Source organism: Heterocephalus glaber, unplaced genomic scaffold (genome assembly GCF_053883595.1).
Source record: "Heterocephalus glaber isolate CG9 unplaced genomic scaffold, H.glaber_assembly_v1.0 deba00001662, whole genome shotgun sequence".
Classification (NCBI taxonomy): domain Eukaryota; kingdom Metazoa; phylum Chordata; class Mammalia; order Rodentia; family Bathyergidae; genus Heterocephalus; species Heterocephalus glaber.
Window position 1 is genome coordinate 13,238,612 of NW_028258403.1, and position 25,463 is coordinate 13,264,074.

The 25,463-nt window shown below is 37.1% G+C and overlaps 1 protein-coding gene and 1 pseudogene across 2 annotated transcripts in view; one reads left to right on the forward strand and one right to left on the reverse strand.

Annotated features, from left to right (window-relative positions):
• The window catches only part of Akap6 (A-kinase anchoring protein 6), a 642,973-nt gene that overhangs the window by 37,093 nt on the left and 580,417 nt on the right, over nucleotides 1-25,463 (forward strand). The gene's annotated exons all lie outside the window — the stretch shown is intronic.
• Nucleotides 9,097-9,997, reverse strand: LOC106007706 (large ribosomal subunit protein eL21 pseudogene; annotated as a pseudogene).

Below are 25,463 nucleotides of genomic sequence, written 5' to 3' on the forward strand. Positions count from 1 at the left end.
TTAGGTGCAGACTCTTCAGTCCTGTAGGGATGCAGTTAAAACATGGGGTTTGGTGTCACACCCAGTCTTTTTACTTTCCTCTTTCTGGCTTTTGCTACCTGTGATACACAGTTACTATGCAGTGGGTGGAAATGTATTTTAGGCTCGGTAACACTCAGCTAAACTAGGGTTTTTGGCCTGCCTTAAAAGGAATATCTACAATCTTCAGTTGATTCCCTAATCAAATTAGGTTAGTGTGTGTTCCATATTGGACTGGACAGAAATGGATCAAGCCTAAAAAACTGAAGGAAATAAGACATAAGGAAAATAACCACTTGATTTTCTTTAACCTCTTCCAAATGATTTGAGTATTTTAACTTAAGTATAGTATGCTCTTTATCCTATTTAACAACTTTCATGTTGCTTCTCTCTATTAATAATTATTGGGCTTCTGATCAGGCAAGGGTTGTTATTTTTCATTACTACCTATGGGTAAAACTCTGATTGCCAGGAATTCTATTCATGTTGTATTTAAGAGTAATCCAAATTTCTGCTTCACTTTTAGAAGCATGGTGGTGTGAGGATTGATCATTATAAACAAATGAAAGTTCAGGTATTAAGGAACTTCAAATGTGGTTCCATGTTGAGAGGTATGGAAAGCAGACCCTCCTCTTGTTCAGAGCTGGGTGGTAAGAAACTTGAGATAGTATCTACCATTTATATGGTAAATGTCATGAATTTAATAGGCAAAGAGGTGTCATACAAGGCCACCTGTATATGACATGCAGTGTCCCTGCACAAAGCCTACCTCCAGTTACTGAGTATGTATCCTTGCCCTCAGTCAAAAGGAATGGGAGACTTTTTGTCACTTGTCTGCTCAGAGGGGGTGCCTTTTTGCAATTCTAATAATGCTAGGACTTCTAGTCATCTGCTTACCAAAAAGAAAGAAAAAAATCAATGTAAACAATGAATTTAAAGCTCAGATAGGGACAAATGAACCTGTTGGGAGGCTGTTAAGGCAATTTTGGGAAATGATTTTGGCCTGAACTAGAGTTTGTTGATGAGTGGAGAATTTGAAAAGGAACTGATAGTCCTTGACATTGGTGAGGAACTTTGGATGAAGAGGAGCAAAGAGTGAAAGTGACTCTGAGGTCTTTCATTTGATCGCTTTATTTTTTTCAGGCCTTTCATTTGAGCATTAATAGAAGCTGGTTCCATAAAAAGGAGTACATATAGAAAGAGAAAAGGGTGTGGGGGTGGGAGAGGGAGATGATGAGTTCAGTTTTCCACATCATGAATTTGAGAAGCTTGTGGGACATCCTAGATAATATATAGTTGGCAGTGGGATGAACGGGTCTGAAATTCTGAAGAGCGCTGTCAGATGAAGTATAAATTTGCAAGTTTGTGATGTAAATGAATAGATGAGTTTGTTGAGGGAAAAACCAACAAAAGGAGAGAGATATATAAAGAAACCTTACCATGAGTGGTCAGAGAGGTAGGATGCAAACAGAGAAGTGTGCTTGGGGAAGACAGAATTTAAAGAAAAGAGGAATAGTCTAGCTTCTTCACCTTTGAGTCATCCAGTTTCTAGGTTTCAAGTTAAAATTTCTTATGATCAGTAAGTTCTAGATTAGGAAAAAAGGAAAAATAGTATCTCCAACTACTGGGTGAATAACGTAGCTCAAGGTCATTGGTCTATTTTATGTAAACATCTGGTTTCTATTTCCTCTGAGAATTTTACTTAATGATAAAGAGAATAAGAAGAAATCCTCTTTCTACATTGTACAACTACACTAATAGTAGTCAGCAGGGAAATTGACCTATAAATACTCTGAACACATTAAGGTAAGTACATTTTTTTTAAAGTTATGTCTTTTGGCTATGGTCTAATGTGATTGGTGGAAATGGAACTGAAGAATGACAGGGAATATTAATGGAAGGTAATACACACTCCTTTGGCCTTAGAAAGAGAAGTATCTGTTTCCACAGGGAAAGTTTGATGAGTAATGACCTTGATACACATTTTAAACATTGAGACAGTGAAGTAATGGTTGTTGCTTCTACTCTTTGCAGTACTGTGGATTGAACTCAATTGCTCTATCACTGAGCTACATCTCCAGCCCTTTTCATTCTATTTTGAACTTGTGATCCTCTTGCCTCAGTCTCCCTGAGTGCTAGGATGACAAGTAGGTGCCACTGTGCTCATCTTTATTTGAGATAAGATCTCACTAAGTTGCCCATGCTGAATTTGAACTTGCAGTTTCTCCCGCTTCAGCATTCCCAGTAGCTGGGATTACAGGCATGTGCCACCATGCCTAGCTGCTTTTATTCTTTGACCAGCAGATTCTTGTTTGGGAGATAAAGTCTACTATTTCAAGACTGTTTATAGGGCCACCTAAGGATGCAGTGACAGAGAAACATTATGATGCCTATATTCATCCCTGTTATAGGCAGTGGGTGCTGTAAAAGGCATGCTATAAGAGGCTGCAAGTGGGTGCTATAGCATCAGGGCCTGCTTTCCTTGCAGTGGGAAGAGAGCAAATCTAAGGTCTCAAAAAAGTGCACTTTCCCAAAACATTCCATTCCCCAGGTTGCTGATTCACATTTAGACACCCTCACCCTCCTTCCTAACAACACAAATTTGAGTCAAGCTTGAACCTTGCTAAGAAAACAGATTTGCTCTTTTTAATCTTAGCAGCATTGGAGTCTAAAGACAGACTCTGTGGGAAGGCAGATCCTTGGTTACCTCCTCCCCAAGCTGTTGCAGGAATTTTAGATCTCTGCTTTGCCAAAGCACTTTTATGGAGTTCAAAATTTTTTAGGGTGTGAAATGGAGTGGGGGAGTATATGGTCTTGACTTAGTCACTCCCCTCTCTAGGCTTTACTCTCTTAGCAAAGGGGTCTGGATTAGAGGATCCTTGAAGGTCATCAATCTGTGTCCCCACAAGCTTGCTCCATTAGCAGAGAGTTTGCTCTTAGCCAGGTCTTTTCCTGGTAAGATCACTGGCTCAAGAGTACTGCTTTATATTTGGACAAGGCAAGTCACAATATGTCATCCTGCAGAAAGGAATCTTGTTTGCAGTGGAAATACTAAAAGAAGAGGCTTCAAAGTTGAAAATGTGTATATTCTAGGGGATGAGAAGAAGACAGACGCAGAGAACCCTAATTCCTTCTATGGGGTCTAGAAATGAGACTACTTGGAGTTCTGCCTGGCCCTGTCAGTACTTGCCCCATACCCTGGCCTCATCAGCTTGTGTTTACCTTTGTGAAAAGGCTCTAGATTCAAAGAAAAGGTTTCAGAGTCAGACTAACCTGAGTCTATCACTTGGTTGTTGTCTTTGTCACTTGGTTTTTGTGTGACCTTGGATGAACTGTTGGACTTTCTGTACCTGGTGTTATTTATCTGTTAAAGATGCCTCACAGGCCTACAGCTGGATTAAATGAGATAATATGTATATACAATAGCAATATAGCCTGGCATACCTTTCAGAATTACCTTCCATCATCTCTGGACCTTCACTTTACTGACCTTTAACTGTATCTCTCTCTGTCTCTCTATCTATATGTGTATACATATATATACATATATATGTATACACATATATATGTATATATGTATATATGTATATATATGTATATATGTATATATATGTATATATATATATGTATATATGTATATATGTATATATATGTATATATGTATATATGTATATATGTATATATGTATATATATGTATATATGTATATATGTATATATATGTATATATGTGTATATATGTATATATATGTATATATATGTGTATATATGTATATATATGTATAAATGTATATATATGTGTATATATATATATATATTTTTTTTTTGGTACTGGGGATCAAACTGAGGACCTTGCGCTTGGGAGGCAGGCACAGTGCCACTAAACTAAATCCCTGGCCCTAATTGTATATTATTACCCCTGCCTGGAACTCACTTTTAGTGTTCAGTGATGTCCTTCTACTTGTCCCAGCCCTTGAGCCTTCCTTGTGTTCAGTACACATTACTTGGCCTCACATTCTGGTAACCGCCTTCTCACACTGTTTTGCTGATTTTACCTACCTAGATTACGATCTCTGAGGGAAGATCTTTCTGTAAGATCTTAAGTCCACATAGGGGGCCTACATAATATTTGAATATAGACACTACTACTTAAGTGTGTGACCTTGGACAGAACTTACTAAATTTCTCTGTTCTCTATTTTCCTTCTCTGTACAAATAGGGGTGATACACTTACATTATCAGTTGTTATGAAGGTGAGATTGAGATAAGAACCTAAACAGCCTGCTGTGGCATGCCTGCTATAGGTTTGCCACTACTGGCCTAGTACATAGTATGTGCTTGATAACTGGTGGCTATTGAAGCCTATTTTATTCTCCCAGCAGCAAGAGTTGGATGGTGACTGGATGAAGAATTGTTGAAGTAGCCTAGGCCCCATTTATGAAGCTGAAAATATGATGCTTATCCTGACTAGAAAAGTGTAAGAGCAGAGCTGAATCGGGGGGTTGTGGGTACACACAGAAAGGGATGGGGAAGCTACTTTGTGCTTGTTGTTAAGCTATGTCACCAAAATCTTGATCAAATTATGCCATTAAAATGCATTTGGATAGAGCTAGAGACCTTTGCTCATGTGAAATTCCAACACCGGTCCATATATGTCACCTTTCTGCACATCTCCCATTATGTAAGATATTCCTCATCTTTTTTCATTATGTAGCAAGCTGAGTTTTTGTCATTGTATACTGCAGGTATGGTGAGTAGAGATATATCAACCTGGCTGGCCAAGCAGGTTTATGAAGCTTGCTATTAGAGGAGGTGAAATTTCTTAGGGCAGAGCTTGTGTATCTAAAAGTGCCACTTGGCCTCCTTTTCTGAAGCTATAGTGGGACTCATAAACTCCTGATTCCTATAGTTCGGACTATTGCTTCTCACTCTCGAGATCTGATTTGGTCCTGAGTAATATTTTTGGTCCTAGGAACTGTATATCGCCTTCTAACTTCGGGTAGCAGTAAGTGGCCAACTGCTGTCCATTTTCAGGGCAGGGATATTTGAGGGGGTGGTCTCAGTCAGAAACCCTATTAGGCAGGCAGGGCTTGGAACTAATGATTTCTTCCTACCTTTCCCAGGTGACTTTGCTTTGCTTGCACAATAGAACTGGGTTTTTGTTTTGTTTTGCGGTACTGGGGATTAAACTTGTTCTGGGCAACCATTGAGCTGCATACCCAGCTCTTTTTATTTTTTATTTTGAGGCAGGTGTCACTAAATTGTCTAGGATGGCCTCAAACATGTGGTCCTCCTGTGTTGCTGGGATCACAAGCATGTGTCATTGTGCAGGGCTGGAGGCTTGAAATTCTCCTCCATCATCATCTGTGTTTGTTTTTAGACTTTTCATGATCCAAGCTTCTCACACCCCTTTCTTCTCTCTGACCCTTTTTGCTAATTTGATGTTAAATTCTGCAATGCAGTTAATTTTTTAGTAAGGAGATGTAATATATTTCTACCTCAAAATTGTAGATTTACTGAGTATTTGCTATATAATCTTACAATCTCATCAAAATCATATGGCTTTATTTGTTAGCAGTGTCAAAAATTGGTTTCAAGTACTGTGGTGTCAGTAACCACTTTCTTTTCTTGTTACCTCAAAGTTCTTTATGATTATAGCTTTATCTTTATCCAGGGAAGAGAAAGGACCATGATTAACTTCATTTTACAGAATAAAATTCATATGTGGGTACATTTAAAGAAGGTGGTAATCTTCAGGTGGTTAGCCTGGATACACCAATTCAGTAGTATACAACCTGTCTGTACATCTGAGAAATTTTATTTTATTATTATTATTATTATTATTACTAATGCCTGGGTCCTCCTCCCAAACCAATTAAATGACAATCTATTGAGGTGATGTAAGGCAAGGGTGTTTTAATTTTTACATGGTTGAGAGCATCTGCTGAATTTACTTTTTATTTTATTTTATTTATTATTAAATCAAGGTACACTTTTAGGTACAGTCTCCATACTGGATTATAATAACATTTTTCCTCTCTAATTTTTTCCTGTTTTCTGGCTTTTATTTTGCCCTTTATATATTGCACTTCTCATATAAGAGAAACCATGCTATAGTAAAGCCTGTGTGTCTGATTCACTTCACTTAACATTATGGTCTCAAGATATATCTGTTTTCCATAAAAATGACTCAAGTTTATTCTTCTTTATGGCAGAGTAGTACTCCATTGTATATAAATACCACATTTTCTTTATCCATTCATCTGTTGATGGACACATAGGCTGCTTCCAAAATTTAGCTATTATGAATTGTGCTGTTGTAAACATGGGAATACGTACATCACTGTGATATGATGTCTTTAACTCTTTCTGGAAGATACCTAGAAGGGGAATAGCCAGGCCAAATGGAATTTCTAGTTTTAATTTTTTAAGGAAGCTCCATGCTGATTCTAAAGCAGTTGTATTAGTTTACATCCCAACAGTGAAGAAGGGTTCCATCCCCACCCCTGATGCAGCCTCTCTAGCATTTGTTATTGGTTGGTTTCTCGATAACTATTCTTTCTGGAGTAAGATTGAATCTTGCATTATTTTAATTTGCTTTTCTCTAATGGCCAGTGATGTTGAACATTTTTTTCATAAAGTTATTGGCCATTTGTACTTCTTCATCTGAGAAGTATCTATTCATTTCAGATGCCAATTCTTTAAATTTAGGGGAGGTCTATTTTTTTGAGTTCTTAAATATTCTAGATATTGGTATTTTGAGGAATAGCTTGCAATTTTTTTCCCATTCTATATTTTGCCTCTTCATTCTTTTCATGCTTTCTTTTGCTGTGCAGAAGTTTTAAAATTTGATATGAGCCATTTGTTAATTATTGGTATTGTTTCTTGTACAGTGTTCTGTTCAGAGTCTTTGCCTATGCCTGTGTCTTTAAAAGTTTTACTTATTTTGTCTTTCAGCAGAGTAAGTATTTCTGTTTTAATATTTAGGTCTTTGATTTTAGTTTAGTGCATGGTGAGAGATACAGGTCTAGGTTCAATCTTTGGCATGTAGAATGCCAGTTTTCATAGCACCATTTATTAAAGAGGTTATCTTTCCTTTCCTTCAGCAAAAGGATTTGGGCCCTTTGTCCAACATAAGATAGCTTGCTGAGTGTGCCTGGTGTTGTTTCTGCATTCTCTATTCTCTTCCAGTGATCCAAAAGCATTTTTTTCCCTTAGTACTGTGCTGTTTTTCTTGCTGTAGCCTTGCAGTGTAACTTGAAGTCTGGCATTGTGATGCCCCCTGCCTTGCCTTATTGCTCAGAATTGCTTTTGGTACTATTCTAGGTCTCTTCTGGTTCCATATGAATTTTAGGACTACATTCTGTAGTTCTGTGAAGAATACTATGGTATTTTGCTTGGAAATGCATTAAATCTGTATAATAGTTTTGATATATAGCCATTTTGACTATATTGGTTCTGTCTATCCAGGAATAGGCGATATCTTTCCATTTTCTGATGTCCTCTACAATCTTCTTTTTCAGAATACTAGAGTTTTCATTGTAGAGGTCTTTTACTTCCTTGGTTAGATTAATTCCTAAGTATTTCATTTTTCTTGAATGCTACTGTGAAGGTTTTGTTTCCCTAATTTCTCTCGCACTGATTTTATTATTGGTGTACAGGAATACTGTTGATTTTTGAGTGTTGACTTTGTATCCTGCTATGCTACTGAATTTCGTTATTAATTCTAGGAATTTTTGGTGGAGTTTTTGGAGTCTTCTATGTAGCATATCATGTCATCTGCACATAATGATAATTTAACTTCTTCCTTTTGTACCTTATCTTGTTTATTTCTTTCTCTTGTCTAATTGCTCTGACTAATGTTTCAAGGACTATATTGAACACGAGTGGTGGTAGTGGACATCCTTGTCTTGTTCCTGATTTTACAAGGAAGGTTTTCAGCTTCTTTCTATTTAGTATGATGCTGGCTGTTGGTTTGCCATAGACAGCTTTTATCAGATTGAGATAAAGACCTTCTATATCTATTTTCTTTAGGTTTTTTAAAATCATAAATGGATGTTGGATTTTGTCAAATGCTTATTCTGCATCTATTGAGAGGATCATAATTTTTATCCTTCTATTTACGTGATGAATTACATTTATTGATTTTTTTAAAAATTCATTTATTGGTACGTTTTAGATATACAACACATTTACATTTCTCATTGGGAACTTGTACCTTTACATGATGCATCTTGGTTCTTATTTTTTCCCCTTTTCTTGCCCTCCCTTCACCCCCTCCACCCTTCCCTATTTATAAAGATTTTGTTTCCATTTTTTCCATTTCTCATAATTTTCCCTTTCCCTTCTTTCCTTTCCCCTGCTCCTCCCACTTCCCCTACCCCTTTGGACCTTTTCTTTCTATTTTGCATTGTCAATTATTCATTCTAATCATTGGTACATTTTAGGTTTACAATATAATGACATTCATCATTGGAAATTTGCACCTTTACATAATCTCTCTTGGTTCTTATTTTTCCCCCTTCCCCTGCCCTTCCTTCAACTGTTTATTGATTTGTTTATGTCGACCCATCCTTGGATCCCTGGAATGAATCCTCCTTGGTCATGATGTATGATCTTTTTGATGATTTGCTGCATTCTGTGTGCCAATATCTTACTGAGGATTTTTTGCATGTATGCTCATTAAAGAGATTGACCTATAGTTGTCCCTTTTTTGTTTCTTTGTTTGGTGTTTTTTAGTTGTCTTTCTTTTGATTGGGTCCCTTTCTGGTTTTGGAATCAGGAATGACTTTGGGAGTACTGCTTCCCTTTTGATTTTATTGAAGAATTTGAGGAGTATTGGTGTTATATCTTCTCTTGTAGAATTTGGCAACGAGTCTGTCAGACCTGAACTTTTCTTAGTTGGTAGTTTTTTGTTACTTTTTCAATTTCATTGACTGATATTGGATTATTCAGGATTTTTATATCTTGTTGGTTTAGCTTTGATAGTTCATATGCATCTACAAATCTATCCATTTCTTCTGAATTTTCCATTTTATTAGGGTACAGGTTTTTAAAGTAGGTACCGGCAGTCTTCTGGATTTTTTTTTTTTTTGCTTTTAAACAATTTATTTAACTGAAATGCCATATACTGACTTCCATTTATTTTGATACATCTTATCCCCAAGGTGATTTAGAGGATCTTCAAGCCAATATAAATGTTTCATAAATATTTGGCCATTTGAGTATACATCTGCACAATACCTCACATCTTTCAGCAAGAAAAACACTGAAGAGTAAAGACCTGACACAATTAACTGGGTATAATGAGAATCTGCTCCAAATATTTGTTTCTCTGAGGTAAAGGCACCACACACCTGTTCAATTAAGAAAACCATCCTTACAACACAGGATGACTTTTTATTTTGAAATAGGGATTAGGGCATTCAGCCGCTAATTAGGTGCTGTGTGGCAGAGCTACATCCCCAGCTTATGCCATGAATTCATAGGGAATAGGTTCCAACAACTCAGGCTCCTTCCCATTGGTTCTCACAAAATGTGCTTCTCTGGGTGGGGCAGGCTGGGGCTTCAATTGAACCCAGGTATCTTTCTCTTTGGCTTCCTTCTTTTTCTGATCATTTTCCTTGACCCGTTTCAGGAAGCTATCTCGACTCTTTGAGTGTTTAATATGCTCAGTACGCGCATTAATCCTCTTGGCAAGTATCTTGCCCTTAACTTGCTTGTTTACAACAATGCCAACACCATGCTGGGTAACACTGTAGACTCTTCCAGTTTTGCCATGGTAACATTTGTGTGGCATTCCTTTTTGAACAGTACCCATTCCCTTGATGTCTACAATATCACCCTTTTTGTAGATTCGCATGTATATGGCCAAAGGAACAACCCCATGTTTTCTAAAAGGCCTAGAGAACATGTACCGGGTTCCCCTCCTCTTTCCCTTTGTGTTCGTCATTTTGGCAAATTACTGGAGGATGGCGGTTCCGGCCGAAAGCAGTGTTCTGGATTTTGGCAAAATCTGTTGTGATTTTGCCTTTTTTATTTCTGATTACATTGATTTGAGTCTGCTTATTTTGATAAGAATGGCTAAGGATTTGTCTATTTTGTTTATTCTTTCAAAGAACCAACTCTCTTTCAAGTCTTAATTTCATTAATTTCTGCTCTGATCTTTTTAACTTCCTTCTTTGTACTAACTTTAGGCTTCTAGGACTGTGAAGTGTATCATTGCCTTCTAGTTCTGAAATTCTGTCCTCATATTGGTTGCTTCTCTGCCCAATTACTTTCAATATAAGTTTTAATCTCCTGGATTTCTGATTGAAACCCTTCCATGGACTCTTTTTTTTTTTTTGGTACCGGGGATCAAACTCGGGTCCTTCCGCTTGCAAGGCAGGCGGTGAAACCACTGAGCTAGATTCCCGGTCCTCCATGGACTCTTAATTCTTTGCTAAACTAGTCATTCATGTTTTGTATTCTTTTATCTAGCTCATCTAGCTTTTTATTACTATCTCCTGAAAGTTCCTGGATCATTTTGGTTATTGCTTCCATCATCTGTTTATGTATATTTTCTATTATCCTGGTGAGTACCTCTTTGATCTGTTTTCTAACTTGTTCTGTTAGCCTTTAGAGTAATTCAGGTATGTGGCTTATGCTATTCTGCTCTTGGTATCCCCTGGATAGGCTTTGGGGGAGTTGAGAGTTTTGGGAGGTATTTTGTTGACTTGTCTTCTAATGTTTCTATTGCTTTTTTGTTTGTTTGTTTGCTTGTTTGTTTTGTTTTGTGTTGAAGTTTGTGGACACTTACAGTGTAAAGACTTTGTTGATAGTATAATCCCTTTAGTTGCTTTTCAGTGATGTACTTTGATCATGGCTAACTATACTCCTTTGCCTCAGCCCCAAGATTCAACCACCTTGGTTAATTTGGGAGGGAGGATGCAGTGTATTTAGCCCAATAACTCAGTTCTCTGGGAATGTACTCTAGTATTGTTAATGTCACAAAGGTAATCTGAGTGTTGGCTTACAGAGAAATAGTGACAATTGTGCAAGCCTGGCAGTATCAAGTGAATTAGCTACAGAGGCATTGAGAAAGAGAAATTGGATTAACGTACCATAAGAACCAATTATGTACCACCCTTAACTCCAGAGAAGAAATCTACAATTATAGTGTAAATATATAGTCATTTATATTTTGACTTACAGATAATATATTCTAAATACAACAGCTATGTCTCCACTAATGATAGAAAAGAATTCAATGGTAATTTTACAGAGTTAACTATCAAAATATTAACAAAGATTTATGGTTATATTATTAAAGATACAGGGTGTGGCAATGGGGGAACGCAACAGGAAAAATTTGAAAGCTTAAACTATGTGATATGAGAAGGAGAAGAGAGAAGTGGTACAAAGGATCCTATTGGGGAGTAGAAGGTTGTTAATAGAATTAGGTAAATATAAGAGAAAAAACTGATGACAGACAGAAGATAAAAGAAAAAGGAGAAAAAACAAGAAATTATATAGGGAATAAAAATAAGAGAGAGAAATTAAAGGGCAAAAATTTAAAGGGTGAAAAAGAAAGAAAATAAGAAGTCAGAAAAAGAAGTAAGAAGCAAAGTAAAAGGACAAAGGAAAATTCTCCAAGCCCCAACAAACTGATGAAGAAGAAAAGAGAAAAGGAAGGAAGAAGAAAAAAAGAAAAAAGCCAAAGCAAAACAAAAACAATGCATGCACAAAAACCACACACACAAAAAAGCAAAAACACCAAAACCAAAAAAGCAAAGCAAAAAGAAATTGCTCTGTGATTTCAAACATGTGGTTTTCTTCTAGGATCTGTAATTTTGGGCAGTGTCCAAGTCAAGATGGATCCCCGCTCACACTAGTAGATAAAAAAGGCTATCAGACCCATCCTGACCTACTCCTTGGGTCCTAGTTATATAACTGCAGTAGTCAGCCTTGGTAACATATGTAGTATATCCTTTGGGTATGTGAGCGCAGAAATTATGTTGAAATCCACTTCCTTAAAAGTTCTCTTGAAGTTTTAATGAGTATGGTATATTCCTTCTTGTCGTTAGAGCTTTGTGTGGAAATGCCAATCTAGAGTTGCAAAAATTGGGGATTGGAAATTCTTCATGTTTCATCTGAAAGTATGATACAGCTACAGTTGGAATTCCGTCCTTGGTGAAGTTCAGGACAAAAAGAAAACTATTCTGTGTAAGATAGATTATCCCTAGAATGCCACCTGCAACTGAGTCCCTCTTGAGCTACTTGGGGATTCAAATTTTGGCATGGCTGGATTCCTTTTGAAGCCAAAGAAAGTGTAACCATTAGTACTAGTGAGTTGTTATTCATTAGCATTAATGAAGAGTGCCCAAATCATACCAAAAAAGAGAATAAAACCCTAACGTGTGTGTGTGTGTGTGGGGTGTGTGAGTGGGATTGTTTCTTCTTAGATTAATACAGTTATTTTTCTTGATATAGATGTATTCTCTATGTAAATGTTCATACAGTTAGGTAAATGTCTCATTCAGTGAATTTTTTAAATGAACATTTAAAAAACAAAAACTCATAAACCCAACAAAAGACTTTGTCATGATGACTTTCTTAGATATTTGAATAAGCCTTTTGATGTATAATAGAGCTTTTCTGGACATGCTGGCTCACCAGTCATTCAAGAAAACAGTTAACTGAAGCCAGGGAGGCTTCTCTAGTAGCCTGTAAGCTTTGTGTCGTGGCCAAGTAGGGTGCTGACAGAGGCTGATATTCATTTGTTTGTATATATAGCTTTCATTCCCAAAGTCTTAGACAGCACATAACAGGAAAAATGATTGTGAAAAGCAGGGACAAGCTCAAATATTTTCTGGCTCTCCTAGTTACATTTGATGTATGTAATTCTGCCTGTTTGCCACTTGATGATCTAAAAATAACTTTCTTCTCTGGTGGCAAGGTTTAATTATTCACATCCAGCAGTCATAATGATGATTGTGTTTGCCCACATACCTAAACGAGTTCTACAATTAAACATTTAGTCTAAGGATCTTTAGCCCTCTCTATATTATACTGTTTGTGAGCTTCACCCTGAAATTGTGTGTCATGGTGAGGTGTAATGTTCTTCGAAGATGAAAAACTGTGTAGAGGGGCTTGTGTAGTGAGAGAGGCCAGTTAGAACTATCTCCCAGAACCCTGAAGACTGTTGTGTCTCTTTTGTTCCTTTCCAAGTTCATTAGGTATGGATATGGCAACAGCACCCCCTAGTGTGTTACAGGGTGTGGATGGGAGCCTGGTTAATTCAATAAGGTAAGGTGTTCTGTCTTCAAAGAGTGGGGTGTGTCAAACAGGCAGTTTGGCATTTATTAAACTGTGTAGCTGAGTCCAAATATGCAGCAGCTGGATGTCTTCTTGGTTTTGATAGCTTGGAAAGAAAGATAAAGACAGCAGGAGATAGGGATTTAGATTATTTTACAAAGATGTGAAAGCTAGGAACAGCCATGGAATAAAATCAGGAGGTCACTGGGCAAGCGAGTTGTTTCTATGAACAATTTGCCATTCTTCCAAACAATCAAAAGCATGGCTATGTTTACAGAAAAGAAGAGGGATAGAGCCTGGTCACAAAGGTTTTCCATTGTTGACTGAGACTGCAACCAAAGGAGACCAAAGCCTTTTTTTTAAGAGGTAAAACTGAAATTCCAGATTCTCTAAACAGTGACTTAAAGACTACTAAAATATAAATGACTGATAAAAATGGGTGTGGTGGCACACACCTATAATCCATCACTCATCAGGCTGAGGTGGGAGGATGTCCATGAGTTAGCCTTGGCTACTGGTGAGTTCAGGGCTAGCCTGAACTAGATAGCAAGACCTTGTTTCAAAAAATAAACAAAGAAAGAAACAAACAAAATGACTGATACTTACCTGATAATGGAATTTTGATGAAGAGGAACTAAAGGTGGGTTTAGATGGACTGTTGAGAAAAGGAAGAAGGATACAAATGTAATTAACAGTCCCTGCCCTCATGGAGCTTACATTTCTTACAGTTGTGGAGGAACAGGTCACCACAGCTCAGACCCTGATGTTTGGATTTTAAAAGTATGAATTATTTACAAGTAGAATGTGATTTGAGGACATAGAAAGTACTCCTTGCTCAAAATTGTGTTTCCCCCTCAACCATGAAATTTTTAAACTAAAACCCCTTGTTTATTAAAGATCTCCCCCCCCCCCCAAGAGAGGTACTAATGGGTTCAGTTCCTTTGGCCACATTCTTATGTCTGGTGAAAATGAATAATCTGACATGACCTAGAGGGATGGGAACATAAAAGGGGAGGGGTGGATTATAACATCAGGACTGACAAGCTCTGGCTTTGGAGAGCTTGTTTCTTAGGGGCTAAATTTTCCCATCTATAGAAACATCGGTACCAGTTTGTCAGGTCTCTATGTTGTATTTCACGTGGCAGATACCATTCAAGAATGTGCAAAGCATGAGGCACCCCTGGGAGCCTTAGATAATTGTTTGGGTAGAGGTAGGACTGGATTGGACACTGACAGAAAAAGAGGGGGAACATGAAGGAAGAGGATGATTTGACAATCAAGTTTAGGCTGTTTAAAAATGTTTCTAGGGCACTTATTCCTGGATTCAATTTCTGACTAGGAATTGCCTAGGAGAGAGGGTGGTAGGGTAAATATGGTTGTTGCACAATTTTGGGGGAACACAATTAGTTTTATTTTTGTGGTCAAATTAGGTTTCAGAATTATCTAAAAGCAATTGTAGACCTGACCCCAAATCAGTAGCTGCTGCTTAAAGAATTGGGGTGCGGGTGGAGGTGGATTTCCTGGTTGTTTGGAGTGTTGCCCTTTAACTTTTCAATTCAAGGCAAAAACAGAACACTGTAGGCTGATATTCTTTGAATCCTACAAAGCAAGTGACCTACTTAGTATTGTACCTGAAATATGCAATTAGGGTATATTTTAGGAAGTACTTTTTCAGCTTGAAACATTTGAGTTTGGAATATACACTCCAACAGAGAGACACCCGAGTGGTGTTCTTGGTTGACCCATTGTGTAACTTTGGATACTGAGTGACTCCTTTCCTTGGAAAGAGGTAATGTAAAGTCCATAGGCTTTTTTAGAAAAGATAATTGATAACTATACCTTTATAATTGCATGTGATGAAGTGAAGATTAAAGATTAGTAAAGGCATTGATTATATTTAGAGATTTTTTTTTTTTAATGCAGGAGTTATTGCTTGGTTCTCTAACAGCTAGATGTCAATTCTGTTTTTTTTTTTTTTTTAAACTCTGTGGCTCTTCTCCATGCAGAATTTCTGCTTCTCTGTGCAAGACCAAAGTGTTGTATAAACAAGATTCCAGGATGTAATGTGGGTGGGGTTCTAAATTTGCAAAATAATTTCTTCCTACACATGGTTGCTTTTTATTTTTATTTTTTTGATGCTGCAGATTGAACCCAGAGTCTTGTCTTGTGCATGCTAATCACATGCTCTGCTACTAATCTAGACCTCCAAGTCCTGGCTAACTTTGAAAGTAAAACCAAGGACCAACTCAGACAAAAACCTTGGGTGGCTTTGGAATTTTCTGTGTGTGTGTTCTGCCACCTGCTGGAAAACAATCACCAAGCTTAGAAAGCTGACAGGCAAAGTGGAGGAGGTTGTGTAGTCTTGGCCCCACAGTCCCTCTCTCATGCTGGAGAGAGTATAACAAAGTTCACGAAAATGCCATGGTACACTTGGTTTTCTGTTGGACCTCCGTAACTGACACCTGGAGTTATGCAAGGATTTCCCCTCTAACCTGCTGAGCTCATTCACCTACCTCAGGCCTGGTCCACTTTGGGATCCTGCTTCACATCATCTTCTGCCTCATGATTGACTAGGATTGCCCTGATTTTTTCCACTCATTTAAAGTAAAAACAAAAACAGGAAATAAAATAAAACACTGAATCCAAAGTGGGGGGCACAGTGGCTGCCTTCAATTATTATGTTAGTGTAAGAGGGCCAATTGACCCATTCAGGAAAGGTAAATTCATTTTTCCCCCTGAGATTGTAGTCTCTCTATTTCATAGTGTTAAATTGTCCTTTCACAAAATGGTGCTGACAGACAAAAGTTATCAGTAAAACATATATTTTCTTGGCAAAAGAAAAAGCAACTGTAAATCAGTTTCCTAATTTTTAAAAAATATTTTTCCATCTATGAAATCCTAAAATTTGGGCAGCTTGTTACTCCTTGTAGTCTCACCTTTCCTTTTATGTGACAAATTAAGCAGAAAAGTGGGGTCAACAATTCTCACTTGTAACTTCCATATTTTTCTTGGCAAATTCTCCATGGATTTTTCTATGCTGTGACCCACATAGAAACACAAAAATAATAGTGTGGTAGAATGAGGATAATGTTTCTTTACTAACTGGGTCACTGCTTTATAAATGAATTTTGGTCTGTAGTAACTGCTTGGCCTGGTTTTGTACCCCATTTGAATCATTTCTTCCTCTGGAGTTCTGGAGGGAATGTGACCTTCCTGGCTTGATGTGTATGTGGAACTCCCATGAGGAAGACTTAAGATTTTTGGCAGCCAGACCCTTAAGGCAACTGGGACAGGAAGTGGTGGCTCAGCCTCCCTGATTCTTGAAATTTCTCAGAGACATGTAATACTTTTGATAAGTATTAAAATGGGAATATGACATTTTAATACCTATGATTAGTCAATAAAATGATAGCAACTGAAGTAATGAAACAGTTTTTAATTAAGAAGTATAATTACAGAAGAATGTGACATTTTCAGGTATTTTAAAGCCTTAATTCAAGCAAAATTATAAAGAAAAAAAGTAAGGCTGCCCTGACTCAGGTAAGTTTGGTGGTTGCTTTCATGAAACTTCAATTGAATATTGTTAGTGTAAAAAACCTGGGTTGAAATTTACTTTTAAGAAGCTGTTAAGAGAACAGATAGTTATGTTCTAAGTAGATGGAGGCTGGGAAAATAACTTTGTATTGAAGGCAGAACACATGATGTCTTCATGTTCACCCAAAATAAACCTTTTTATATAGCTATCTATCCATAACAACAGCTTCTAAATAAGCAAGGATAATCATGATTGAGGATGTGGGTTTCTTATGGACACACACAGAGGTTCTGACCTAAAGGCCATGTGAAGAAGGTAGGAAAAAATACTCTCCAGTTAATTTCCTGGGGCAGATTGTTAGAAATATGTCCAAGAATGATTTCATAAAACTTTTGAAACTTGGCTGAAAACCCGGATCTGTATCATCTGGTAAATATTTAGGACTTTGTGTATATTATTTTCAAGGAAAGGCAATAAATTGTAGACATTTTTTTCAACAAAAACATAATGCTGAAGGGTTGTTAGCTTTGAATCAGTGCTTTGGTAAGAAAATGATTTTTTTTTTCTAGAGGGGGAAAGATGTCTTAAATCTGATAAGATTAAGTCAGTTTAAAGTCTCTTTCATTGATGATGACTAGATAGACGTTTGCTACAGTTTGCCTGTTAACTCAACAGTCTTGTCATATGGAGGCTTCATTTTTCAGTATTAGAGTTTTTTCTTTTCTTAAAAGTTTTCTTGCCTTACAGAGCTTATGAAATTTCAATATCACCTGCATCTTGAAATCTTATTATATGACTCAATAGCAACTGAAAATGTGAGTATTCCTATGTAGTAGGAGAATTAGAAAGTGGATAGATATCAAGGTCAGGTCCTAGTTTTACCATGTCATAGCCTTCCGTTAATGATACCATCTTGTTTTTCTTTCCCATTTGGGTTCACTTCTGTTGTCTCATTTGTATTTCAAATATCTGTTAAGGTAAATGGGTAAATCATGCCTTATTTTAAAATTTGAGAAACAGTTACAGGTTAGGATTAACTTTCCTGTCTCCATTTTTCTCAATCTCTTGTTCTATTGGTGATAAGGATAACATAGATATTAGCAACTTACTATATGAAAAATACTTTATATGCTCTATTTTATTTTTCTTATGATGTAGATATGTTCCTATTTTTCAGATAAGGAAAGAGTAGGTTATGGAAATTTAAAAACTTGCTGGAATTACAAAGCTAGTACGTAGTAGAACTGGGAACTGACCCGACTCTGATTTCATGAACTATGTTTGAAACCATTAAGCCATACAACTGATCTAATAATACACTACAGAGAAAACAGCTTTTCTCAGGCCACTCAAGCTCAGCTGCCTTTCTGACAGTCCAGTGTTGCTATACTCCTCCATGTCCACCACTGACAGAAGAAAGGAGTTAATTTAGATCTAAGGAAACAGTTCTAGAAAGGTAACAGAGTCCTACTCTCTAGCTCAGGGTCATCTGTCACTGGTAAGACCCCTCTATCTAAGAGGTTTTGAAATAACACGACAGAGACACAGTAAATGAATATATTCTCCATATAAAGGCTAAGTTAATAGCAGGTCAGTAATTACCCAAGGTCTATGCAGGCAAGCAGGAGGCTGCAAAACAGACATGCCTGCCAGTATAGAGGCAGTCATCATCTCTTAGGCTTTATTCCTGCCCTTCCTTTTCTCTTGACTTGAGCATAGTCTCAACTTTCCTTTACAAAAGATAAACTAAAAACCTTTTTGGCTGCCCAAATAAAATTGTCACTAGGATTTAGTTGTCTGTCAGGAAAGATGGGAGGATTGGCCTGAACTTTCTTCCCTTTGCATCTCAGGAAATTGAAATCTCACCAAAGGACCTTACAACCAACAGTTGTGAGCTGATTACAAGTGAATGCCTGTAATCTCAGTATTCTTAGAAGTTGATGAAAAAGGATGGAGAGTTAGAGCCCATTCTGGGCAACTTAGCAACTTAGTGAGACTCTCAAAGTCTCAATATAAAAGTCTCAAAATAAAAAATAAAAAAATAGAAAAGGTTAGGGGATGTAGCTCAGTGTGAAGATCCTGGGCTCAATCCCTAGTACTATCAAAACAAAACAAAAAACCATAAAACAAACTCTCAAAAACCAACAGCTATCTCTTTCAGAACATAGTATAACTTTGAGTAAGATGCCGAGTAAATGGCATCTTAGGTGCTAACCAGACTTCCAGCTTTTAACTGATTTATCTTTAAAAACTTATCCCTTCTCTTTTAGACTGTAGCCCTGTACAAATGAAATTCTATTTGGGTATAAAGCTTATTCTACAAAGGGGGTTCTTTGGGGGTTGGCTCTGTTTTCAAATCCTAGTGACTATTATAATTTTGTTGATTATGAATTTTCTAGAAGAAATGATTTTATAAATGTACATATTCCAGTCCCTATGTGTGCAAAATTCCCTTTAAGAAAAGGTGAAAAGACACTCAAGCTCCACAGTTCTCTTTCTTCTTGGTTTTGTGAGCTAGTGAAATTTAACTCTTTGATTTTTCCCATGTCTCAAAAAGTCAATTATCGGGCCAGGGATTTAGCTCAGTGGTGCCCCCAACTGCCTTACAAGCACAAGGTCCCGAGTTCAATCCCCAGTACAAAAAAAAAAAAAAGTCAATTATCTCAACTCCTCACCAAAATAAAATATCACAAATACTCTGTTTAGATGAAGTAACATGTGTTCAGAATGTTACCTTTCTCCTGTCACAGGCAAGAAGCATCTGCTTACTTTCTAATTCACTACAGAAAAACTGATCTTTCATTTTAGTTTCTGCATACTATGAACATAACATTCCATTCATTACAACAAATACCTATTATTTTAAATGTGTGGTCTCAGATGTTTATTATAATCTCATTTCTTTTTTTGTTTCCTAAGAGGAGGGGGTGTTACTCATATCTAGCAAATGGAAAAGAGTTAGACAAGCTGCAGCCCATCAACAACTCAGCCCTGGCCTCTTGCAGTAGGTTTTTTTTTTTTTAAACCTCTCACTAAACTGAGTCTTTTACAGGAAACATTCCTTGAAGAAGAAGTAGGCAGTTTAAGTAATTTGGCAGTTCTATAAGCAGTGTATATGTAAGCCTGGGGATAATCTTTTCATGCTCCAAACATAAAGTAGTGATAGAACCAGATGTACAAGGGATACAAAACATGTGATTTCTACATTGTACACATTGTCCAATAATGAGCTATGGAAGTATAGTTATCAATATATTTGGTAATAGTTTTCCTGTGTCTTGAATCCCAAAAGGAAAAAGGGGAATGTGGAACTCTACATTAGCAGATATTGCCAGCCTAGGATCAAAGAGTTAAAACTGAGCAAGAAAATGGACACATCACTTGGCAGTTGAAGGAAGCTAAGACTGGTAATGTTTGGCTGGGGCTTATTCAACTATTTCTGTGTGGTGGAGTAGGGAGTTAGCTTTGGAGCTATACTAAAATCACAACCAGTTATCAAATATATGGAGATTTATGTTAAAGATTATGAAAATTTTATTTCTCCTTTTGCTCCCTTTGCTCTTCTTGAAAGAAGAGACTTTAAGTACCATGGACATGTAGATGAACCAGGTTAAATATAAGACAGTGGGACATGATAGGCCTAATTATAACTGGCATTGATGTAAACACATACAGACACAGACACACACATACACATGTATGGATGCTTACACACATGCATGTACATGTATACCTACTTTCAGGAACTGTAGGAAACTATAGATCTGTGCCCTCCCCAGAGCTGGAACTACCACATCCCACTGAACTGATGCCCTTTACCTACCCATAGGTAAAGATATTTCCTCACTGAAACAGTCCATAAAGTTGCTTCTTCCATTTTGCAGACATCTATGCAAGGCAACAAGAAACATGAAAAATAAAGGAACTATGATACTACCAAAGCAATACAATAATTTTTCAGTGATTGCCCTCAAAGAAATGGACATCTACAAATCACCTAAAAAAAGTTTAAAATAATTATCTTATAGAAGCTCACTGATCTGTAAGAGAATGCAGACAACTAAACAAAACCAGGAAAACAATGTGTGAATGAAATGAGAAGTTCAGCAAAGAGGTAGAATCCACAGAAGAAACCAGCGAAATAGAGTTTCAGAACATAATGACTGAACTGAAAAATTCAATAGTGGTAACAGCATAGTCTATATAACAGAAGACAAATGATGATTTAAAGTTATCCAGTCAAATATATAAAAAGCAAAAGGAATAAAGAGAGCCTAAGAAGCTTATAGGACAACATCAAACATTATGAAAGTTCCAGAAGGAAGAGAGAAAGTTAAAGGAGCAGAAAGCTTAATTAAAGAAATAATGAGAGGAATCTTCCCAAATGGGGGAGGGAAATGAACATCTAGGTCCATAAATAGGTGAACATCAGGAGATCTTTACCAAGATACATTATAAGCAAATTGTTTAAAATCAAAGACCAAGAATTTTAAAAGCAAGAGATAAGCAACTGACCATATATAAATAATTTCTATAATGTCTTATGTCAGCAGGTTTCTGAACAGAAATCTTACAAGTGGGAGAAAGTGGGATGATGTATTCAAAGTGCTGAGAGAAAAACCTCTGCCATCCCAGAATACTATGTTTGGCAAGATTATCCTTTTAAAAAGAAGGGATTAAAGTTCTCCCTAGACAAGTAAAAACTGAAGGAGTTTATCACTGCTAGACCTGCCTTACAAGAAAGGCTACTGGGCAACAGGGTTTTTTTTTTTTTTTTTTTGGTACCGGGGATCGAACTCAGGTCCTTGCGCTTGCGCAACAGGTGGCGGCACCACTGAGCTAAATCCCCGGCCCCATAATTTATTTTTAATCTTAACATAAATGTTAAAAGATAAAAATTTAACAGATGCCTTTAAACATAAAAAGTCTGTGGTAATGAGGACGGGAAACAACAAGACGCCGGTGGATCACTGGGAGTGATGGTAAGAAAGTCCACTCCTTCTTTTGCCTCCTTCTCGGGCTTGTAAATTCTTACTTTTGGAACATAGCACCAGATAGATCCAACTTACTTATACTGCATCATGGAGAATGTACCCTATCTTTACAGACAGTTGCTTCTAAGCTGATACTTTAGCTCCATTTTCTTTTTTTAAAATATATTTTATTAATGCCTGTTAATTTTTAAAAAATACTGAGTTTCAGTATGGTATTGTTATACATGTGTGTAACATACTTTGGTCGTATATATAACCCTCATTACCGTTGCTTACACTCCCCTTCCCTCTCTCTCTTATTCCTTTTCTTTTGTCCAATAATAGTATTCTTTCAACTTTCATGCTATCTTTTTAGATTCTACATATGAGGGAAAATATATTATTTTCTTTGAGTCTTGCTTATAGTATTTAATACGATGGTCTTCAGTTCCATCCATTTTCCTGAAAAATCATATAATTTCATTTTTTCTTACAGCTGAATAGTACTCCATTGTTTATATATGCCACATTTTCTTTATGTATTTATCCATTCATGGACAGTTAGATTGGATCCGTATCTTTGCTATAGTGAATTGTGCTGCAATAAACATGGGCATGTAGGTATCCCTATAGTATGTTTACTTCCATATTTATTTATTCTACAGATTGAACCCTAGGGCCTTAGCACTGAGCTGCACTCCCCAGCTTCTCCCTTCCTCCTTTTTAAATAGATTTTTTTTGGTAGTAATGGAGATTGAACCTAGGGCTTTTGAACTGAGCTACATCCTACCCCTTACATAAATTTATTTTTTATTTTGAGACAGGTTCTCACCAAGTCACTAAGTTGCCCAGGCTGGGCTCAAATGTACCATCTTCCTGCCTCAAACTCCTAAAGTCCTGGGATTACAGGTGTATGCCACCACATCTGGTTAATATGCTGACTTTAATTCTTTCAAGTATATACCAAGGAGCTGTGTAACTCAGTCATGTAGTATTTCTAATTATAGTTGTTTGAGAAACCTCTATACAGTAAGTCCTCAACTTATGAACATTCGAGTTGTAAACTTTCACAGATACAATTGGACTTCACATTACATAGATGCGAACAAATCACAGAAGTAGCTCACGTGTCTTCCATTGTCACAATTGTGCTGCTGTGTGCTTACTGTAGAATGTGATAGTGTATAAATCAGAGTCAGAATGTCCAGAAGCAAGAGGAAAAGCAGTGGTGGTGTGGAGGTTTGGATTTTTTATGCTTTACATTGTATATTTGTGTCAAATGTGTATAAGACTCACTTTGTCAGATTTACAAATGAATCTGACTTAAGAAAGTTCTCCCAGAGTGGAACTCACTTGTAAGTCGGAGACTTACTGTACTAATTTCCATAATGATTGTACTCATTGACATTCCCACTAGCAGTGGTTTAGCTATATTTTCAACAAGACATCCCAATGCTCTATCATGCTAGCGGTTTCTGGATGGTGGAGTATGTGCATGACCAATGGATTCCATGGTCATGGGCCTGCTTCACATCTCCTTCATTACTATGTGGATTCTCTGGTCAGATACTCTATTTTGTAGGATTTCTTGTCTGTGAAATGGGCATACTGTCATCCCTGGATAATGATGCTAGTTAAGGATCTACTGGTAGAAAAGGGAAAACCAAACCAGAATAGGTGTCCAACCCTGTGAGAATAAATCATTGGTGTTTTCAGAGTGAAAGGGTTCAAGGGGCTACTTGGCCTCCTTTAGGAATAGTGCCAGATAGGATGCTTAGCACTGATCTCTGAGTTGGAAATTCAGAGGTGGCATTAGCTAGATTGGACTTGGGATACAAGAATCATGGTGTTGATTTCAGGTTTATTCTCTATCTTGCTCATTCTGGGTGGTTGATTATAAAGACGAATTCATGTCAACTGGCCATATCCTTTTGCTTATTTGATTGTCCAATTCCTATTATATGCTGGATGCTTCCTGGTAGGTGTGAACATGTAACATAAAAATCTTCACACTTTGAATCTTTTTGTCTCCAATCTTTTTTTTCTTTTGTATTAAATTCTTTTATTGGTACATTGTAGGTATACAACACAATTACATTTCTCATTGGGAATTGTACCTTTACATAATGCATCTTGGTTCTTATTTTTTCCCCATTTCTAGCCCTCCCTTCACACCCTCCACCCTTCCCTATTTACAAAGACTTTATTTCCATTTTTTCCATTTCTCATCATTTTTCTTTTCCCTTCTTTCCTTTCCCCTCCCCCTCCCACTACCCCTACCCATTTGGACCTTTTCTTCCTATTTTACATTATCGATTATTCATTCTAATCATTGGTACATTTTAGGTATACAATATAATGACATTCATCATTGGAAATTTGCACCTTTACATAGTCTCTCTTGGTTCTTATTTTTCACCCTTGCCCAGCCCTCCCTTCAACCCTTCCAGTCCTCCCTATTTACAAAGATTTTGTTCCTATTTTTCCATTTTCTCATATTAATCCCATTCCCTTCTATCCTTTCCCCTAGCCCTCCCACTTCCTTCCCCTTTGCCCCTTTTCTTCCTATTTCACATGACCTATTATACATTTAGTCCTTATTTACACTTTCAGTTTCTCACACTAGAGAAACTATTCGGTATTTACACATGTGTGTCCTATTTATTTCACTTAAGAGTATCGCCTCAATGTGCATCCATTTAGCTATAAATGTCTCTAATTTCTCATTTTTTATGGCTGAGTAGTACTCCATTTTATAAAAAAACCACATTTTCTTTATCCAGTCTCCAGTTGATGGGCATTTGGGCTGTTTCCAAGTTTTAGCTATTACAAACTGCACTGCTATGAACATGGGCGCACATATATCACTGTGATATGATTCTTTTAATTCTTTGGGGAAGATCCCCAGCAGTGGAATAGCGGGGTCAAATGGGACTTCCAGTCCTAGTTCTTTGAGGTATCTCCATACTGATTTCCACAGTGCTTGCATCAGTCTACACTCCCACCAGCAGTGGAGCAGGGTTCCTCTTTCCCCCCAGCCCCGCCAGCATTTATTATTGGTTGATTTCATGATAGCAGCCATTCTTTCTGGAGTGAAGTGGAATCTCAGCATTGTTTTCATTTGCATCTCTCGAATGACCAGTGATGTTGAACATTTTTTCATGTATTTATTTGCTATTTCTACTTCTTTATCTGAGAAATGTCTGTTCATTTCAGATGCCCATTTTTGGATTGGGTCTTTAAATTTGGGAGGTCTGATCTTTTTAAGTTCTTTATAGATTCGAGATAGTAGACCTTTGTCTGAGGAAGAGCAGGTGAAGATATTTTCCCACATTGTGGGTTGTCTCTTCACACTGCTGGTGGTTTCTCTTGCTGTGCAGAAGCCTTTTAATAAGAAGAGATCCCATTTGTTGATTGTTTGTGCTAGTTCACAGGCAACTGAGGTTTTGTTCATAAAATCTTTTCCTACACCGATGTCTTCAAGGGTTCTACCTAACCTCTGTTCCAACTGGTTCAGAGTTTCTATTTTAATATTTAGATCTTTAATCCATTTCAATTTTAGTTTAGTGCATGATGAGAGATATAGGTCTAATTTTAATCCTTGGGAAGTTGAAGCCCAATTTTTCCAGGACCATTTATTAAA